Raw genomic sequence first — 22,466 nt, 5'->3', positions numbered from 1 at the left:
AGCAAAGCAGGACACCAGTTTATTTAAGGTGGATGCTTTAAGTAAAAAAATGCATAATCCCTTCAATGACCAATTGGAAGGTATCATAATACACACAAGAACAAAGGAATCCGAAATCCATTCAATGACCACTTGGCTGGAACGTGGTCTCTTTCCATAAGCTAGTTTTTCGTGAGGGCGAAATACTGGGATCCTTGGATGAGACTAACATGATTGCTAGTGGCGGGGCTGGACAAGTATACAGGATAGAAATGACCAATGGTGAGACAGTGGCTGTGAAGAGGCTTCCTGGTAGGGCAAAGATTGAGGCCTTTGAATATGACAATGGGTTCCAAGCAGAAACTGAGACTTTAGGGAGGATTTGGCACAAGAACATTGTTAAGCTCTGGTGCTGCATCTCTGGAGAGGATTGCAACCTGCTAGTGTATGAATACATGTGCAATGGAAGCTTGGGAGATATCCTTCATGGACCTAAAGCTAGCAGACTCAACTGGCCTACAAGGCACATAATTTCTTTAGATTCAGCTCAAGGCCTTTCTTATCTTCACCATGACTGCCTTCCACCAATTGTTCATCGTGATAAGTGTCAATATTTCATCAGAAATTCAAAATTGGATTCAATTGTGATTTAAATCATTCAAAATTGGATTAAATTTTGATTTAAATCTGTGATACCTTTTCTGAATCTGAAATTGAACGCAGGGCCTCCAAAAGGGGTTCTGCGTATTGCTGTAATGAGGATATGTGATCGGGGCGCGTGGGATGGAGACCCGAGGCTGTGAGATCGAATACAATGGCGGTGTGGCCTGATTTTTGCAGGAGATCGGCGAGCTTATACCAACACCAGGATCCCGAGTTCCATGAACTATAATTCCTTTGGTACGCGTATTGATAAAATGTGAATTGCCATTAATATCGTGGAGACTGGGAGCATCACCATGCCAATCTTGTAACTGTTTTTGGTGAGCAACAAACCAGACATGGTAATCATGGTATTAGGCAAGGCACCTCACCTTTGTAAGCATCAGAGCAACAAACCAGACATGGTAATCATGGTATTAGGCAAGGCACCTCACCTTTGTAAGCATCTCTTTGACATGCTTAATTTACATTTGTTTAGAAGGATGTTGGTGATCTAACTCATTGTATGGATCATTCACTAGGCCATGTACTCCATGCCTAAAAATTGCTTCCTTTGCATGTTCCAGGTCCTACTTAATTGAAGGAATTTTTCATTTCAAACTTTATCAGATAAGGATTGTCATTTAACCATTACTTCCCCTGCTCTGGTTCTTTGGCACTGATCCATTGTGTGGAGTAGCATGGAAGGAAACCTTCTTTTATATGATGTTCTAACAGTCCTCTCACATGCTCCTGGACCTTGTTTTCCATGGAACAAAGAGCAATTGGCTAGTCTCTAGCATGGTTCACGGGAGCATCAATCCACTCACTTTTCCTTCCTCACATCTTCCCCGAGATTCCTGAACTGAATCGAGAAATGTATATCTCATGTGCAACATAATACGATGCATTGGGGGACTAAATTCCAGCTACAGATGATATTTGATAATATTCTTTATTACCTTTTTTCTAAAGGGAATTTTTCGTCTGCAATCCTTCTTGATGTACTACTGTTACATTTTTATTTAGTTGAATCTCCACATTACCACACATTGCAAGAACCCTAGTAAATTCATTAAATGGTTGAGACAAGATACAAATAACAGAATTACCTCTCCTCCTTTTAGCAACAATCCCAGGTGTAAGGATAGCAATGTCCTCAGCAAACATGGTATTGGAGTTTGGAGTGTGGAAGCTTAGTTTCATTAGAGAATGTTCCTTGTTGTCTTCAGCTGTACCATCCACTAGGAATTCAATTTCTTCTTGGAGCATGTTCCTTGTAACATCATTGCAAACTTCCAGTGGCCTTACAAAGACTCCAGTAAACTGATCCATATTTTGATGTCGAAATTTACTTATATTGGATACATCTTGAGTGGGATCTTATCCCCTGCAAATGAGAATGATGCCATCGAGATGCTTCGGATGGTCTTCACAAGATTTGTGTCCATATTTTGCTGAGCCTTTGACATGAACAATACCTTCAATCATGACACTGCCAGACTTAGTGGGTAACTGAACCTTTTCATGGGACAAACTTTTCAGGGTCCTTCCAACTAAGAATTCAAATGAAAATGGTCCATATATTTCTTCTAAGCCTGGTTTGGAAACCTTTTTATTTGCAACATGAATTAATACCTTTTTCCTACCACCATTTGGATTAACACTTACCCTTTGGCTCGCTTCAGATGCATTTCACAAGGCTTCAATTGTATCTTCAACTAAATGTACTGAATCTTCATTTATGCTTATATCTTCGTCTTCAGATTTGTAATTTCTTTGCCATCTTTAATGACAACCATGTTTCCAATTGTTCTAACATGTTTGTGAAATCTTGGTTGTAATCTTCAAATTTCTGACTTGGAAGCTTTTTATCTTTAAACTTCCATTATGACCCTCAAATTCTTCTCCTTGATATCACCCACAGCTGGCCAGAGTTATGCTCTAATACCACTATAATATACCCAACAAAAGTTACATACAAACTTTTCCAAAAAATTTAAAATTTCTCTTTGGCACCTTTCTACAAATAGTTTGAATGCAAAGTCTGGAAACACCTTCAACAAACAACTCAGAAATTTCGTCAAACACTTCAAGGAAAATTTCAGATAAATAACTTCAGTTAAAGAACTAAGGCAAAAATCTGATTTTTATTGAGGAGATTTTTCAATGATTACAAGTAGACTCTAATGCAAATCCCGATCCTTACTTCAGCTGATAGGAAGTATATAATTTCTTGATAGGCTTGTCAATACAATGCTTGGAGAATTTACCTCTACATTACTGTAGTAGCTTAAACTCCTAGATGATATACAAGTCTGCTCCAACACTCCAACACACTCCAGGAAATAGAAAAGAAACCCAAAAACTAACCAAATCAATGCAAAGGAATCCAATCAAAGTCTGCTTCAGTATATAGAACGCAGACGAGGATTTTCCAGATGTTTGTTTTGTGGAGATGTCACAGGACCCACAACAATGATCAACATGCAGCAAGCTAGATATGACTGGAGATAGAAGTGTTAATATCTCTGTTGGCTAAAGCCAGTGTTATATTCAAATGCACTACTCCAAATTCTTGAATTCTTACAAAATTTACAGGTTTGACACAAAAATAGTCCTCCGAAAGAAAAGGCCCCTGAAAAGAGCTATACAAACCCTGATGCAAAGAAAATAATTTGACAGGCAGGCCCTAACACAGAAAAGGTCATCCGGAAAGAAAAAGAAAAAAACACTAAAAACAGCTATATGCCTATAAGGCATGATGCAAGGAAAATAATTTGACAGGTAGGTCTTAACTTCAAGGCTAAATATTTTCTTTGACAGTAATTTCTCATTTGCAAAATCTAGCATTTAGTTAACCTTCAAATGCGAGGAATCAACAGAGCTCCTAATTCAAGTTACGGGCTAACTAACACTTGACATGGCATTGAATTTAAAAAGAATTTTTTTTGACAGGTAGGCCCTAACACAAAAAAAGTCCTCCGAAAACAACAGCCTCTGGAAATAGTTATATAAGGCCTGTAAAGAAAATAATTTGGCAGGTAAGCCCTCACTTCAAGCCTAAATATTTTCTTTAGCAGCAATTTCTCATTTGCAAAATCTAACATTTAGTTAACCTTCAAATGTGAGGAATCACAGAGTGCCTAACTGAAATTACAGGCTAATTAGCACTTAACCTGGCATTGAATTTAAAAATCAACTTTCAATAACCCTGGACATCCATCTGCAGGGCACTGAAATCTTGAATCCGGACATAAAATTTGTCTTATTTTTAAAAACTGGGAATTTATTCAAAAATTGAGAATCTATGAAATGGCTTTCACAAAGAACTATTGAATCCCCCAATAATAACGGCTTTCAGAAAGAAGTCAAGGGTTCAAAACTCACGAGCGACGCCGAAAATTGAGAATGCCATGGTTTAGCTGGAATTCAACAGAAAATAACCATTGCTAATGTTTGAAGAAAAACGGTAAAATGTGAGATGCAGCGACTTACAAGGTATAAGTAATCGTCTGATAAAATTTGGCAGTTTGAAGAAATAAAATCACAATAAAACAGAAGCCCGGATTGTGCAAACAGTCTTGATTGCGATCCTCTGAGAGTTAAATTCAGAAGATTCTGTTCGATACTGAGGAGATAGTCGTGTTGTACACCTGCTAGTGGACGAAGGTAGTATAAATAAATATATCATTAAAAGCCCCACTTCTTCTGCACCTCTTAAGGCTTTGGTTTGTTTCCATGGCCAGCAAAATCACAACGAAATTGAAGTTATTCTAAAACCAGAATGCCGTTAAATAATGTCTAGAGTTTCCATTTCCTTCTTTCGTAACGAAGCACCGCAAGTGTTGGAAATGTCAAGCAATACTGAGTGTAACAGCGCACAATGCAGACGAGGATTCTCTAGCGTTCCGCCCATAACAGAAATACCCACCATTCCGCTCGTAAATGAAGACCATGATGCCCGTAACTGAAGGATGAAGACCATGACGAATATCTGGAAAATGCGTACAGGAAGAGCTATGCCCGCTGAACGCCGGCGTCCTGCCCTCAAACCCCAGTATCCATGAATACCTCCGCGCCTGAATACCTCCGCCCCTCCTTGCAGCGAGGCCGATACGCAGGGGCTGACGTGTTGCCTGAACAAATATGAAAACGAATTGCCCACAAATTGCCCGCTTTATGCCCGACGCCAGGTGTCAGCTTGAGAAACAAAAGGACGACGAAAGTCCCTTTCAAAGGAAGGCCTATCGGCCTAATTATTTTACGTTGAATTTTGATTTAAATTATTTTAGTTAATGTATAATTGTAAATTAATTTTAGTTTCGTGATCTAATTTAATTTGTATATATTTAATTAATCTAATAATTATAGTTAATTAATTTTAATTAAGAGTTAATTAGAATTTTTTAATTTATTTTTTAATTAAAAATGTTTAATTTTAGTTTAGGGATATATTTTTTAGAATTTTATCATTTTTGATATTTTGGTTTTGGGGAGACATATCTCAAGATTTATTTGGTCAAATGAAGCTTACAATAGCTTGTTGGAAAGCTAATACTCAAGAGAATAATCTAATAATGATAGGTTTAGCATATTTAATCATTTAATGACCCACTGATTCATTCCCAAAAAATATTTAAAGGCTAATCATATCCATTTAAAGCAATCGTAGCATAGAATTTATTTATTTTAATTTAGCAATTTCATGAGTTTATTTTTCTGATTTCTAATATGCAATTTAATTTATTTTTATTTTGGTTTCAATTGGTTTGTAAAAGGAGATCAGTTGAAAAAGTACATATGTGGGGCATTTTGGAGCAATGGAAAAAGACCAGCAAAGACAAAATTGGGGAATTTGCAGCATTAATTTAGAATCTGGAAAATTACTCTCAACAGTTCTCCATTGTTGGAGATTCTTGTAATTATTAAATATCATATTTGAGGAGGAAATGGTTCCTCTTCTCTGTAACTAGAGGCTCTGAAAGCAATTTTGTATTAGGGGATTATAGCTATAGGTGAGGGGAAAACTTCAAATTTGAGGTATTACGGGAGAATCTTTGTGATTTTTCTTGGTATGCATTTGCACTTTTGTAGTGTATTGTGAGTTGAATTATAGAGAGTTAGAGCATGTTAAGCTCTAAAAAAGAAGCTTGTTTTGCACTACTATAAGCAATTTCATCAAGGAGATGAAGTTGCTCATGGACTGCAAAATTTGTAATGAAGTTCTGATAATATTTTAATAAATTTTCATTCCAATGCACTCTTGTTTGGATTGTAAGTTAATCTGTTATCGCTGGAATTTCTTTAATTGATTTTAATTCTTGTTCTAAATAGTGTATTGCATTTTGATATTGAACATTATTGGCATATCAATTGTTTTATGCTATTGAAGTTATGTAGGAGTTATCTTTGAGGAGCAGAATATAATTAGAACTAACACAAATTCATTCAAATAGAAATGTATTGAACAGTAACTATTTATTTTTTTAAATACATTCCCATTTTGTTTTTTCTTTCATTAACTAAATGAACTACTTCTTTAATTAACGAAAAACATATAATGAATTCAGTTGTTTTACTGGATTCAAGGATGTATATCTAATTTGTTTTGATAACTATTAATTTAAGCAAATTTGATTTACATAAATCAATCTAATAAATTGCAAAATGCAAACTATTTTGCATATTGCAATTTAATCTCATTTTCTAAATTCAATCATTATATAAACAATCATCTTCCCCCAGGTAGTTAGTTCATTTGCTCTCGTGTTGAGAAAAGACTATCATTTTCCAATTCGAGATAGGATTAGCTTCTTTGTTTGCATCTTAGAATAATTCTTTATTTAGATTTGAGTCTGCATCTGAGAAGTCCCCTTACGTAGGGGTAGACTTTAGATGTGGCTTAGTTGACCCCTCAAGTCAGCTTAAGGATTTTCTTGCTTGCATGTGCACAGCAAGAGGGCAGATCTGATTTATCTCTTTGTATTGGCGAGTAATAGACAAATTGTAAGCTAGCAGGGAGAGAGGGGGTAACTAGACCTAATTGAACCAGTTGGAACCATTACACAAACAGATAAGAGTCTGATTTGAGACTCTAACCAGGTGGCCTTCCCTAATGTTGGTGAGGTCATTTTTTTCCATCAACATTTTTGTCACTAAAAGGAGGGTCTACATTATATTATTTCTTTAAATATTTTGTGTTATAAAGTTTACTTTTTAGAATCGCTCCTTTTAAGTGACCACTTTGGAGTTGTTTTACTAGACTTCCACCTGCTTCAAATCCAATTCAAGCAGTAAAACTCTTGTCAAAGATGAAGTTCAATAGTAAGAAAATTGTCTCTCCTTATGAACATGTTCTTCAATTTATTTTAAATTGTAATAATTTTGATATTGATGAAGGTGTTATGTGCAGGATGTTTACTCTCACTTTGACATGAATGGCAAAAAACTAGTGTAAATCTATAACATTTGCCTCCATTTGCACTTGGGACGAATTTGTAAAAAAATTCCTACGTGGTTTTCAAGATTACGACTGTGAAAAGGTATCTAGTCAGCTTGAAACACTTCGTCGATTTGAAAGTGAGTCTTTAGATAACTTTCTCATTAGATTTAAATTAGTTTTTCAATTTCAATCTGAGGATTTTCCTTCGGACTTTTAATTAACAGGATGGTTTAGAAAATTATTTTCCTTCCCTTGCATTTTTAATCCATTTGAGACAATTTCAAGTTTTTATGAATCTTCTTCAGCTTCTATTAACATGATCAAAAATTCTGATATGGAGGTGCATGCTAATTATGATGAAGTTGACTCGACCATGTATGTGCACACTTCCTACAACATTAATAATGACTTTGAAGCGATCACAGGTGTTAATGAATCACAATCACAAAGCTTGGGAGAATATGTTAATTAACTACAAGAAGATATCAGCAACAAACTTGTAGAACTAGATGCTATAAAATCTGAAAATCAACCTAAAATAAAATTTAAAAAATCAATTAATAAATCAGCAAGTACAACCAGAAATTGAAGATTACAATAATGTATAATTCGTTACAAAAAAATCTGAATTTTCTTAAGGGCATCGAGTCAGTAGTCTTCAAGAAAGTATAAATAACCAAATGAATGATTGAGAATCTGAAATTTGCAATGGAAAAAACACACAAGAGTCTACAAATAGACATATTTTCAGGTTCATTGCCTCTAACTCTCATTTCTCCCTTTATCCTGATATTTTCGCGGATAGCAATTCAAATTCTATTTGCATTAATATTATTCCATAAAACAGAGATGTTGATATAAATGAATTCCTTATTGGTTTTTACCAAGGTAGAGAGATAATTATTGATCATTTTTTCGAGATTGATGAAAATGTGCTCAATACTCCTTGTTTTGATGCATTGTATGGGAATGAAGAGAATTCTAATGAATGTTGTAACGTCATTTTTTATGATTACTTTGACAATGAGGATGTTGCTTTATCTTACCCTCCATTAAATCCTCATGGTCAAAGTCAAATCATATTTGAAAATGAAGAAAACTCTAATTTATAAATTGTTCCAATTAGTTCTCATTATCAAACAATTAATCATTTCTGTGATTTTATCATTCAAGAATCCATCCCAATTTTTTATCCTTACGATAATAAAGTTCTTGCTCATATTCATGGTCTTGAACCTTTTCCTCTTCCACAAGTTGATGTCGATGACCATTCTAATTGTATTATCTTGGCCAGTACTTTTGAAAAGCAAATTATTTCAAATCAGTCAGAATTGTGATGTAACTTTAATTGTAACAATAGTGTGAATAACAATTTCAATTCATTATTTATCCTTCATTTATTTTGGTTGTTTTCATATTGATTTTCAACTTGCATCTTTCAATTTTTAGATGTCATTTGTTGGCATATTGACTAATTAAATGTCCAATCTTTGCAATGTGCATTGTTAGAATGTGAAAAAGAATCTCAAGATTTAGATAATGACCATTAAGAGTTATTAATCTTCTCATTTCATTTGATGGTCATATCTTATCAACTTACCGTTCCTTCTGTTAGGGTCCTATAGTGATAAGATTCATAATTTTGAATTGGCTAAGTTTGAGCCCTGTAATATTGTACATACCTTTGCTTTCTGCAAAAGTTTTCCATATTAAAAATTTTAAAAATGTAAAGAGGGTATGTCCTCAAAGAAACATCAAAGGATAAAAAAAAAAAAATATCAAAAAAATGAAAAATATGAACCAAAAACAAAAAACAAAAAAATAGATTATGAAAGTGTGCAAGTCTAAATGCCACTACTATTTTACTGCTTTATTGTTTTAAATAATGGTTGTGTGTAGCTTGTCATACATGCCATAACCCATGGTAGTCAAACTGCTTAAACTTGGCTATTTCATGCTTTGAATTTTATGTTTATAGTTAGAGAATAAAATTTGACCAATTAGTTTAATCTTGGCATATCATTAGATAGGTAGAGAAAATAAAAGGAGCTCATCAGTTTAACCTGAGCCCTTGAATGATATAAGGTTAGAAGTAGATAGTTTACTTTTCAAAATAAAAATGAATGATAAGGGTTTGCTAACCTAAATGCACCCAAATAAAATGAAGAAAAATGGTAGGGTAAGTAATGGGTAAGTAGAAGAAAGGTTATTGAAGTATAAAGTTGATTGGATAAAAGCACATTTATCATGCTTGATTATATGTTTCATGTGCATGAGCACTTAAGAAGGAAAAATACAATGGTTTACAAGTTCATTTAATTAACTCCCATTCATTCTTTTAACCCCTTTACTTACAAATTTCCCCATCCACAAGTAAGTTCTAGTACTTAAATCCTCCAAGTCATAAAGGCTCAGAGCATTTCTTTGACTTTTGGTCGGACCGGACCCTCGACTTAATGACTTATGGACATCAAGTGTTAGAATTCCCTTCATAAAGTTCATTTCCCTAATAAAACCCCTTTTCCTAAGGATACACTTTATTTGCCTAGGAAAAGTAAATACCCCCATGTAAATCATATTTCACTCAAAAAACCCACAAAAATGCTTCATCCTAAGTATAAGTGTATTTGAAAAAGGTGCATCAATATTACGTTATGTTTAGTGGTATGTTCACTCTGCATATTCATTTCATATTAATTTTTAACTTAATTATACAAATCCCCGATATACCGTTTCCCGTATATTAAATAAATCCCCTATATAAATATCCTAACCCTTAGTTTTAGTATAAACTATGCAATTTACCCCATATCCCGACAAAACCTTCTTAACTTACCAATTTTCGGTAAAGTTAAGATAACCCATCATTAAAATCTCCCCCGATCATTTAAACCCAATGATTAACCTATAGTTAATCCCATACCGCCAAGGGATAAAATCTTGCCCCCTCCCCCCCAAAACCCATGCTCTTATCTCCTGCGCACCTCCCTCACCCAACTGTCGTCCAATCGTCATCGCCCTCATCTGACGGCCCACAGCCATATCAGCTTCACCCGACGGACGACCTTTACCCGCCTGATAAGGTGGTTTTCCCCAACCCCCCAACTGTTATGTGTCGAGCGATGGAGTAGATCAGGTGACCCCTCCTAAATACCACTCCCAACACAAAAGTAGTGCGATGGCTTGGAAACCACCTCCCCGCCAAACCTGAAAAACCACCTGCTATTTATGTGTGAAATTACCTGCCAAAAAGTTATCGTTGCTGAATAAAAAGCCTGCGAAGCCCTTTTTTTCCTTTTTCGCTCATTTTCTCTGTGAACCTCTACAAACCAGTGCGACTCCTGCAAACACTAAATTCACCAATTGAACTCCAAATTCACTCTTAAAGAAGCTGTAGAGACCCCAATCAACCTCTCAGTCTGTACCAAAGCCATTAAAACTTTTGCAATTGCCGAGAACACCGAATTTGAAGCCAATTCACCCAATTCCAAGTATTTGAACACGAATTTGCCATACAACCCTTTCAATTTGAAAACGTTCAGTCTTTGAAGTGTTTTAATTAAGTAAAATTAATTGAAATTGCTTTAAATTGAAAAGTCTCTGCCCAAACCCTTTTGAAAGCTTCCAGTTTCTGTCAAAACCTCTGAATAAACCTGTGAAAGCCAAATTCAAATCGACAAGAACTGAATTACGACTAACCCTGTCGCCATGGATGTCAGACCTATCACGACTCCCCATTTGGACCTAGACCACCTCCCCCTGGTGGACAAGGATTCTCAAATCAGAGACACAAGTGCATATGAGGTCCTGCTCAAAATTCATTATTTGAGCAAAGACAAATATTTGAACCATTCTGATGAAATTAGCCTTTGGGACTCCAATTTGCCCAAATACCAGTTTCCCCAAGTACATGTTTTTCCTGAAATTTTCCATGCGTGCCATGCATGTTACATTCCCAGCCAGAGAGTTATAATGTCCACTGACCAAAAGGTTTTGTTCACAATCACAACTGAATCAATTAATGAGATGTTGCAAGTCCAACCAGGTCCAAACCTGACCCCACTCTCAATTAGAGATTTTTTAGACCAGTACACCAAGTTGAGTCCATCAAAACTGGCACAACTATTCCAATCTTTCATTCTAGAAGAACAACACATTCCTAAATATGCCCCTCCATGTGTTTCTGCTATTTTCTCTAAAAGGGGCAAGCATATTGTGAGTATGATATCATGTATTTTGGGCTACACCACTGATGAATTTTTTTATGAGCTTATCCTGGCATTCATGTCCATTTTCACCCTAGGAAAGCCACCTGCTACTATATACAATTATGCCCAGTTCATAGCTGAAAGGTTGCATGAACAGTTTACTAAAATGCATAATGAGAGAGTATTTAAGTACTCATCTGTACTTTAACATATTTTTTTGTATTATCAATCAGACAGATTTCCTTTCACCCTCCAGAAGCTTGATACTAGAGGCCAGCCCAGGTCTGTCATATTTTGGACACCATTATTCCACAAGTATTCATCACCATACACTTATACAGACTTCATTGATTCTTTTGTCCATCTAGTCATGACCATGCTGACAGGAAGTCCTCCACCTAGAATAAGTCAAGATATCAAAAGAGTCCTCCAATTGTCCAAGCAAAGTAAAGTGGGAGATTGGTACCTTTACCAAAACCATACTGAAATAAGAATCTATGGGTGCCAGCTTGCCCCATACAAACTCCCCAAATACCTCCCCATGAGGTTATTTTCTCTAGAGTATTATAGGCAGATAATGAACTCTAACGAAGTCAACTTTGTCTTAGCCAAGAAAAGGACCCAGTTCAAAGTTAAAAATCAGTTAGGCCCTTTCATTTCCAATTCTAAAGAAGAAGGGCATGAAGCAGATTTGATTCTGCAACAAATGAAGTTCCAAAATAGTTTCATATGGAGATATGACCCTTAACGGTTTATGATCAAACTTAGACAAAAGGTCAAATTGGGGCCTTACATTCATCACCCCATACCAGAGATAGAAAGATATGCCAACTAATCTGAGTGGTTGGAGAAAACTCTCATAGACAGGGATAGTACAAAGGTAGATGTTGAAAATACCTTGATTGATCTAGAGAGACAGCTTGATGAAAACTCATTCCTGCAGGTACCACAGCAAGAAGCCACCATGAGTACCCCTACAGTTTTGCAAACTCCTCAGAATTACGAAAATAATCCCAAGAGGAACAGAGAGGGAGCATCCACTTCAGACATGGACACATCCAATGTGCAATATGAAGCCAGCCAGAGCAAAAGGCCAAGGCTTAATCCTATTTCAGAACAGGAAGACACAGAAGGCTCAGCAGAAGTAACTAATATTGAGTTTGACATGAGAAGGGGCATAACTCCATCTGGAGAAACACAGGAGCCATCTACCTCACACACTCAAATGTTAGAAAGGCAGCTTAGTGTAGAAGTCTCCTCATTCAGTAGGCTTGCTAACAAAGATAAGGATATTAAGGATGAGTTTAAAGAAATCAAAATTAGAAATGGGAAACTGAAGGCACAATCTTATGCCCAGTATCTCAAGCTTACACCTACAAACCAAACCAGGTTGATGTCAGCTTTTAACATCAAGGAGGGAAAAATGCAAATGTCCTTCATTAAACCAATTGTACAACAGCCAAGGACATCAGCAGATTACAGAAATATTGATTTTGAGGTATAGGCAAGGGATATTCATCCTATTGACCAAATTGAATTTCGCAAACAGGATGGAGAAATGATTTGCTCCACCCTTACAGGTAAAGCCATAGCTACCCATTAATTGCAGAATTCATTGACCAATATCTCATCTCAGTATCAGTTGGAAAAGGCCTCCTCACATACCAAAGACACCATAATCAAGTCTTTGGAAGACTTAGTGATTGAATTGGGACATGATCCCAAAGACATAAAAGCCACTGAAAAATTGATCAAGAAAAAGAATGATGACATCGAAGCACTTAAAAAGCAACGGAAGATACCTCAACTGCAACATCCCTAGACATAGCAATTTTTGGAAAACCAAACCAGACATGAAGAATTGATGGACTTAGTCCTAGAATTAAATGATCAGTTAAGGGAAACAGAGAAGGAATTGGACAGTTTAATCCAATTGAAGCATATTGATCTTGGTACTACATCAGCGAATGTCATCCCAACAATGTCAACAATTGTTCCTTCTACATTGGTAGCCTCATTGGCTCCCACAGCTCCTATGCCCACAGCACAACAGGTTTCAATAGAGTCTACGTCAACAGCATGTACATCAGGTGAAGAAGCAACAAAGTTGGTTAGAGCTATGGAAGAGATTTCTATACATGCAACAGAAATGAATAAACTCAAAGAAAAGGTGACAAGCTTGGAAACAGATTACAAGCTTGCCAAAATCATGCACAAAGAAGAAGAGCAAAAATCTGCCAGGATGAATGAGAGATTAAAAGCCATGGAGAAGGATCTAACATTGAAAGAACCCCTTGGCCAGGCCAAGGAACTATTATGGGCCAATATCATTGACTCTTTCAATGATATTTGGCCATCTATTCAGGTGATTTTTGAACAAATAGATTTAATAAAGGTGGCTACAGAGGCCATCCAAAGAGTAAAAGAAGAATTAGGAGAAATGCCTGAAGATGCTACCAGAATTATCCAGTTCCTAAACAGTAAAAATAAGTATGAGCTTCAGGAATTGGAAATAAAGGATAGAACAGAGACAATTTTGGAGGTGAGAAAGGTCCTCTCCAAGAGAAACTTAATGTTAAACTTGGAGGACAAGTGTCAAAATATGCAGGTAGCCGTTGACAGATTTATGGCTAAGTTTCAAATTTTGAGAGAGAAAGGGTTACCCAGTCCCTTAGTAATAAATGACAATCTCATGACACAGCAGGATTATAACAGCAAAATCAGAGAGCTAGCAAAAGAACAAGTCAGTACATCATCAATCAAGGCATTTCCAACAGGCAAAGTACTTTATCAAACATTTGAAAACTTGTTTTACCTCCAGCATGAGGTAAAACACTTGTTTATCAATAAGCCTACTTTTTCCAAGTACACTGAGGCAGATGAAATATATAGAAGGATGCTAAAGATCCAATTACCTGATGCTGAAACATGGGAGAAATTGACTGATTTACTATGAGAAATATGCAGTAAAAAGGTTAAAGTACAGTAAAAGTGAAACAACCAGGTAAAAAGATGAAGACAGATCAACAGAGTCAAAGTGTATCAGTGTCAAAGTGTATCAGATGAAAGCAAAAGTAAATAAATATTCTAGTGTGAAATATCAAACAACAAAGCAACATAAAGGGCTAAAATCAAACCATAAAAGCCAGCAGTGCCAAAATAAAAGGGACAACATGAAGTAGTTCAATAGTTGTCTCTATCTTCTTGCAAGAAGATATTTTTATTTCCTAAATTAAATCTCAAATTAGTTTGAGATATTTTGTAATAATTTTTTGTATAAATACTTCACAATTCGAAGTATGTAAAGTGGACTCTATTAGACATTTCTATAGACTTTTTGATCAAGAAGAACCAGAAGGTTATTGTATCAATTGATGAGCCAGCAAGCTGGATTGATTAATAAAGATCAGACTGTTCCAAGGATTCATGTGTTGAGCGAAAATCAGACAAGTATTTTCATGTGTCTTTGTCAATTTCTCAAAGTTATTCACAATCTTATATGTATTTCAATCTCAATGCTATAACTGGAAATATATTTCAGAACTTGTTTAAATCACACTCAGTTTTAACAGTTAAGCATTTGAATGTTTTCTTTTGTAATTTAAATTAAAGAATGCTTAATTGCTCTTTAGTTTAAATTGATTTCATAAATAATCCAGATTAAAGGATTCTTAACTACCATTTGATTTTGATTACCCCTGCCTTCATCATTCATTATCTGGGTCCAGGAACCCTTAACTTCTCTCTTACCCCAAGTGAAGCCCTTCCACCCCTCTGTCTCAAATATTTGAAATACACTTTGCTATCTTGCCCTTGGAACACCCCCTTTAGTGAGTTGATCCAGCCTTGCTTACTTATCAGTTGAATCCATAACCCAATGGTTTGAAAGACATCAATTTATCCATCTGTTTAAGAGATCCCACCACCCAATTTCAAATAAAATCAAAACCCCCTGAACAATCATAACTAGCCTAAAATATCTTAACTAAAACAAAGTTAAAACTTAAAGAGAGAGCCCTCTCTGAGCATCAAGAAGGCTAGGTCCTGATCTCCTAAAGTGGATAGTGGTTACCTTTGGTTTTTCCTTTTTCTTACTTCAAAGGAATTACTAGAGTGATAACACCTTCTAGAGTGTATTTTCAACCTGAACCATCACTTTTGAGTACATGGTTGCAATATGTCCAGACCCTTAATTTAGCTAATGATCTTCTGATATATCATTAAGATTTCATTCGAATTTCATTGATACATTTGAAAGTTGTTTAGAAGATTCAATTCTACCAAAGATCACTAATGATGTGTTTCATGGTTGTTCAATCTCTCTTTCATTTAACCTCTTCCATTCTCTATCAACTATTCATGCATATTTTTATGATGCTATAGAGATAAGGCTAAAGGAAATTTTCCAAGAAAAGGTGATTGTAAATAAGCTACTTTTCGTAAATATGTTAGCAACAAGTGTACATATTTCATTCATATTTATTTCTATTGGTTTAACTATAATTGTATTTTTGTTGATGATGATGATGATGGTTAACGTCCGCTGAGACCAAACAATGGTCTATTGGACCTAAAGAAACAAATTATTTATTTTGATTTAAGATTTTATTCCTATGCTCAAAAAGCTTGGAGAGAAGCCTCCCGAGCTCACTATAATTTTGACATTGTAAAAGGCTAGGAAGGTCAGTATTGTAACAAAGATTGTGAAACTGAGATCTAATGTGGTTATACGCAGGGCATTCTAAGAGGAAGTGGTTTTCATCCTCGATGTTCCTATTCTCACATATATGGCAAATCCTTTCCATCCATGGCGTTTTAGGAACTGCCCAACGAACTGTTTCACTATGGAGCTCATGAGAATTCGTTCTAATCTTTGCTATATTAATTTTCTTCTTTGAGCTAGTTAAAATAGAGAGATACTTTTGATCTTCTAGGGTGGGGTTGATGACCTTCTTATAATAACTTAATTTTCTTTTAGCCGCTAAATCTTTCTCACACCACATTTTTTTCTTTGAACTTAGAGGTAAAAATATCTTTAATGTTATTTATGTTTTGCAATGCATCATTTTCGTTGATCTCCCAATAGTTTAACCAGGCCCTTGTGTCTTTATGCCACCCTCGATTGAGCCTTAGGTGGTTTTGGCTAGAATTTAAAGCTAGCTTAGGAAGTCTATGATCGTCTATGTTACTGATTTTGTGCTTGCACAACAGAAACCTAAGCATGGCTAGGCTCTCAATAGGGGAAAGAACTGCTTCTATAAGGAGAATAGGATAGGGTGTATTACTTTTAATTTTCAGGTTATAAGTTATAAAACGCTTCTGGATTTGCTCAATCTTTCTCCATGATTCTCTGGAGATGCTGCAACCCCAAACCTCACAGCCATATAAGATAACAGGAGTGACTAAAGTTTCAAAGAGGAACTTCTTTTTATCCCACATTACGAGGTTTGATATTTTACAATTATTTTCAAGACCAAAATAAGCTTTCCACCCCCCATTAATCCTTTTCTCAATGCTATGGTTCCAGTTGAGCTTGTGATGAATATCAATTCCTAGGTACTTGTAAGAATACACTTCCTCCAAGTTATTATTGTCATACATAAAATTAGGGTAAGTGTCCTTCTTGGATTTGATAATCATAACTTTTGTTTTGTCAGTGTTAACAGTCATACCCATGGTAGAGCAGAAATCCTTAAGAAGCTTGAGGATGACATACATGCATAAAATAAAATGTTGGAATGGTTACACTGGAAGTATAATTTCACCTAATTTTGGTATGCTCTTTATATTAGGATTAGGAATAGATTATTTTAAATTTCTATTCCTTTTCTATTTATATTTATTTCAATATTGCATATTTTTCAATAAGTAGGTAATGAAGCCCATGCATTTACCTTAATATTCACTTGATATTTGGTAAAGAGTGTCTCAGAGAATATTTACCATCTAATATTTCCAAATCATATTCATGTTTATGGTGCACTTGTTTATCTTGCCCCATTACAGTTAGGCAATTTTGAAATAATAATTTCTCAAACAGTGTTAAGTGATCTCATTCACTACTCTTGCACTTCCACCACTCTTGTTCATCAATATGAAGTGGATATAAATAAATAGCTCATTACTTAGTAGTTAATTTAAATTAAATAAGTAGATGATGTTGGAACATATGCAAAGATAATACATGGAAGAATTACGACATCTATAAGGTAATATTACAATTAGACTCTTCCAGATATGCATAGACATGTTCATCTTCATTTGTTGTAATTTTTCTATTTTTCATAGTTTTCTTCTTATTTTTGTTTTGTCTCTTTTACATGTCTTCATTCGCTTGATTTGGAGACTTGATTTTTACTACTAAATTTAATTAGATTTAGAAATAAGCGAGCAACTAACTATTTTATGTGTTAAAAACATTTCCAGGGAAGTATCTGCTTTCACTTTTCTTCTATTTTGTCTTCTTCAGACTCCTACCCATTGGTGTAGTTTCCATCAGGAACCTATGGCCTTGAGCAACTGATATCATCAGAATTTTTGTACCTTGTATTAATTTTTCTCTTTATATTTATTTTTCTTTACAAATTCACGAAATGAGCCAATAATCGTTTTGTTTTTCCTTTATGCAGCTAAAATGGAATGTTGGACTCTTTCTTGTTCATATTTTCCATAAGCAAAGAAAAACCGCAAAATCTTGCAGCAAGTCATAAAAATTCTCTTGTCCATGATTTATGCTCATTCCAAGCCTTACATTTGCCAATTCGAGTCGTACCTTTGCATTACACTCATTTATCTTACATCCACTTTAGTCACATTTTATTCTTTTGAGATGACTCAGTGCCTCTAATTTGTAAACTTTGAATCTCAGGCTTCTCATTTTTCGTATTTCATTCATAAAATCTTTTGAAATCTCTCCCTCATGACTCTAGACCTTTAAGCTTATCAGATTCTTGTGTCTGTATTATATCGAAAGTATTTTAAAATATATTTTGACATTTATCATCTAAGAACTCAATACGTTGGAACCTCAAAAACACACTATATCAGAAGCATTTTAAAATGTGTTCTCATTTTTTTAGCCCAAGATCCACGTGGCATTTTCCTCGACTCTTACGCCCATTATGCTTGATTAATAAAATTTCCCTCCCTTCACTGCCTTCATGTGGACCTTGTGATCTCAGAGTCCCATATTGTGATTTAAATTTTAAAATGGTTTCTGATATTTCCAATATCGGATTTATTCCCCATATTTATTGATCTCAGAATCCTTTTCTCGTAAGACTTATTTCACATACAATGTGAGATTTATTCCCGAGATTATTATTTTCCTCTATATTGAGCCTCTAAATATCTCAAACTAGTGAGATATCGGACTAATGTAATCTGGATCAACCTCTCATCAATTCATCCATTATTAGACAAGTTTGACCTATCACTATGCTCACATGGATTCCTCTTTGATTAAATTTGTATCTTTTCGTTGACTTCCATGTTATCACTGTGTTCGATATCTTGGATGTATTTTTTAATTCCAAGCATTTATTCCTCGGGATAACGAAGTGACTTTTGTGATATCCATTCTTCATGGTGTATGCGCATGGATATTATCAGTATGCCTTCATTGGACATACATCATCACATTTATAGTCGAGCCTTTGCTTACTCTACACGACAATCTGCCTAGCTATTGAAAATTTCATCACATGTGGCTCGATTACGATTTTGTCCTTGTCTCACTATTGGATTCTTATCTCATCATTTCATTGATATTTTAGTGTGTATCCTCATTTTCTTTTCAATGAACTCTTGAGCAGACACTGTGGTGATGCAACCAAGTGGTAAGGAAATTCAGAACATGCAAAGGTAATGGATCATGCTCAATTTATGTTTGAATTCTCTTATGGTTTTCTTATTTTTGATATAGCGCTCCATACTTATCATACAAATTTCAAGTCTTCTCCATATACACATAAGTGTTAAATAGGTTGGGGCTTGATCTTGATTTATGATATTTTATGAAAACCTTGGAGTTAATATGAAATCTGAAGAAACAAAGAGAATAATTGTCGCTGCAATTCATAGAGAAGCACATCTTCTTTTTCATTTTTGGTTAATTTTATGTACTTTTGATTCCTTGAACATGAATTATTATTTTTCCTAGCTTGACTGTTCACTCTAATATAGAATTAATAAGTGATGATTTTGGGCCAATGAAAACTTAAAGAGTATAACTTCTTCATGCTTTTGATTCCAATTAAAAGAATAGGTTATCTTTTGTTGGATAATCGACATATTTCAAGTAAAATTAAATGAAATTCTTCAAACGTTAAGCCTCATATGCCCATTTTCATCCTTTTCTATTTCTTTGCATTTTTTTTTCAATTTTGTCTTTAGTTTTGCTGATATAAACCTATGTTTTGTAGGTCTCTAGGAATTATTTCACACTTCTACTTGCTCAGATTTGGCACTCATTCTCCTTATTGTCTACTTTGAAGTTTTGCAGAGCAGTGATGACGTTCATCAAATTAGCTAAATTGCAGAGTCTCTAAACTTTTAGTTTGTTTCACAAACATTGCTTTTATTATAAAATTGTTAAGATATGCTCATGCAGGCTTTGCCATGAAATCAAAAAATTTGCAAATGATAGAAACCTCTTTTGTCTTAATTTTACCTCATCACGGTTATTCACTTTATACTTTGACAGTCTAATTGCTTATAACTCTACAAGATAGAATTTATTAAAATCTCAACACAAAACGAACACACACATGCTTGTCTTATTTTACTCTTTTGTTGAGACATTTTTATAGTTATTCTTGTTGTGGTTGTCTTTTCAATTTAGGTTTTTCTTTGATGTTTCCTTTCCCTATTTGACATTTTTAGAGTATGTTGAATTCTTCTTTCGCTTTAGTTTGTATTTTTTTTCTTTTTTTTGTTGGTTATGGTTTGATTTTGGTGATACCACCAAGATTTATTTGGAAGGAATTTTTCTCACCCAATAATGATTGACATACATGGGAAATTCATACTCTGTCATTTTCAATGGGATTTATTTACCTTCAAGGGATATTTTTATGGAATCCTAAAACCCTCTCACTTTAAATATTTTTTACGGAGGAACATGTATCCTTTCTAGGTGATATAGTTCATCTTTTCAAAGAAATAACTGACCTTGAGTTTAACTCAATGGATCTCTCCCATCCCTCCACTTTATAAATACCTCTAAATGAATAGTCACGGGGAAAGAAAATGGAGTCAACAATATGGAAGTATTATATCCATTAACTTAAGTTTATCTTACCATCCCACCTCTTTCACTTAGCTACATAATAATCTTAGCTCACAAATATGCTTATCAAAAGGGTGATCAAAAAGGGAAGCGTGAGAAATACAAGTAAACTCATTGGGGCTATAGACGCTCACTAGCAGCATGGCCATGCTTGTATGGCATTAAAGACAACTTTGTCCGAGTACTATTCAGGCTCGCCGGCAGTGAAGCAATTTCAAAGACCATTCATATCGATGGATATATGCTTGATCAAAAACTCCCTATCTGTACCTTCTTCTATCACTCATATGAGGTAATATTAAATATTAAATTCCCCAAATTTTGGATTCGTGACTTTAGACTCAGTCTGCTTTGAGTACTTACCTTTTTGAACTTATATTGTTTGATTTTCTATGTGGGACCCATGGGAAATGTTTTATTGTTCTATGGTTTAATAGAATTCCTCACTTTTACCTTTGGGTAAAATTAAACTCATTTACCTTTTAACCAGAGATAATTGGTTCTTCTTCTTCGCCATTGTTGTGGTGAAATCACAACCCCCCCCCCCCCCATTTTTAATTTATTATCTTCATAATATCAATAGGGACCATTTACGTAAATTTGGTTATATCACCTTTTACTACCTTCATTTGGTCAAGTGTGCAATGTTTTTGCAAGATTTTTATTTTCTTCGGATTTACATTATGGTTACTTCATTGCGTTCGATTTTTTGCTAGCTTTCCATCAATTCTCGTTTCATCTCATTTGGACTCACGGTTTACGAATTACGCTTACCCAAAAATCAATTATTTTCACCCGAAATAAAATGTACAAAATATATATTATTTTTTGCTTATGCAAATTGAGTATTTAATTTTTTTTAATTAATCATTAATTAATTTTCACTATCTCACAAAACCACTTAGTTGCAAGCACATTATGTATGTTTTAAAATTTTATAATAAAAATATATAAAATTGAAAACAATTTTTTTTTTAAATCTCGGAATCTCGATCTCGAATCACAATTTTAATTCATTATAAGATTTTCTTTTCCTTTTAACTGTAATTTTTGTAGTCAAAAATTTATATTTATAAATAATACAATTTTTTATTAGAAAAGAAAGAACCACTCAACGTGATCTTCCTCTCGTCATGTGACCTCACTTTCCTGTACTCCCTCTTCCTTATCTCAATCCCTCTCCCCATTCCAGAGCTTCCAAATTTCTTATCACTCCTAAAATCCCTCACCCGAAATCTTCCTTGTCCCTCCCAACCTTATCCCTTACATCTCCCCTTCAAAAGTTCTCCCCTCCCCATTTATTCTCGGCTCACTCATTTGAGCCAAAAGCAACTATGGGAAATTATTTTTATTGATAATTTTTTTAATATTTTAATTTAAATATTACTTATTTTATTTTATGTTAAATTTTGATTTAAATTATTTTAGTATTGTAATCTAGTTTATTTGGTATATACTTAACTAATGTAATAATTGTAATTAAATAATTTTAATTAAATTTATTAAGTTAATTTAAAATTAGATTTTTTAATTAAAAATGTCTAATTTTGGTGTATTTTTTAGAATTTTAGTAGTTTTGATATTTTGATTTTGGGGAGGTATATCTCAAGATATACTTGGCCAAATGAAGCTCACAATAACTCGTTGCAAAGCTAAGACTGAGGCGAATAATCTGAGAATGATAAATTTAGCATATTTAATAATTTAATAAGCTAAAAATTCATCATAAGACAAAATGATGAATTTGTAACAACAAATTGTTTTTCCAAATTTGATTTGGGCAAATTTCATTGGCTTGGGAAAACTGCTACCACTTCTTCATTTCCCAACAATATTCAAAGGTTTATCAAATCCATTTGAAACAATTGTAGCATAGAATTTCTTTTGATTTTATTTATTTTAA

The 22,466-nt window shown here is 34.4% G+C and overlaps 1 pseudogene; it reads left to right on the top strand.

Moving 5' to 3' along the window:
* The first annotated feature begins 209 nt into the window (after window positions 1-209).
* On the top strand, window positions 210-782 carry LOC149265003 (receptor-like protein kinase HSL1 pseudogene; annotated as a pseudogene).
* Window positions 783-22,466: the final 21,684 nt, after the last annotated feature.

Source organism: Pinus tabuliformis, chromosome 6 (assembly GCF_031772625.1).
Source record: "Pinus tabuliformis cultivar Carrire ecotype Pingquan chromosome 6, CPIR1, whole genome shotgun sequence".
NCBI lineage: Eukaryota > Viridiplantae > Streptophyta > Pinopsida > Pinales > Pinaceae > Pinus > Pinus tabuliformis.
Note: the sequence above shows the minus strand (reverse complement) of the source record. Positions and strands in the feature narration are given on the sequence as shown.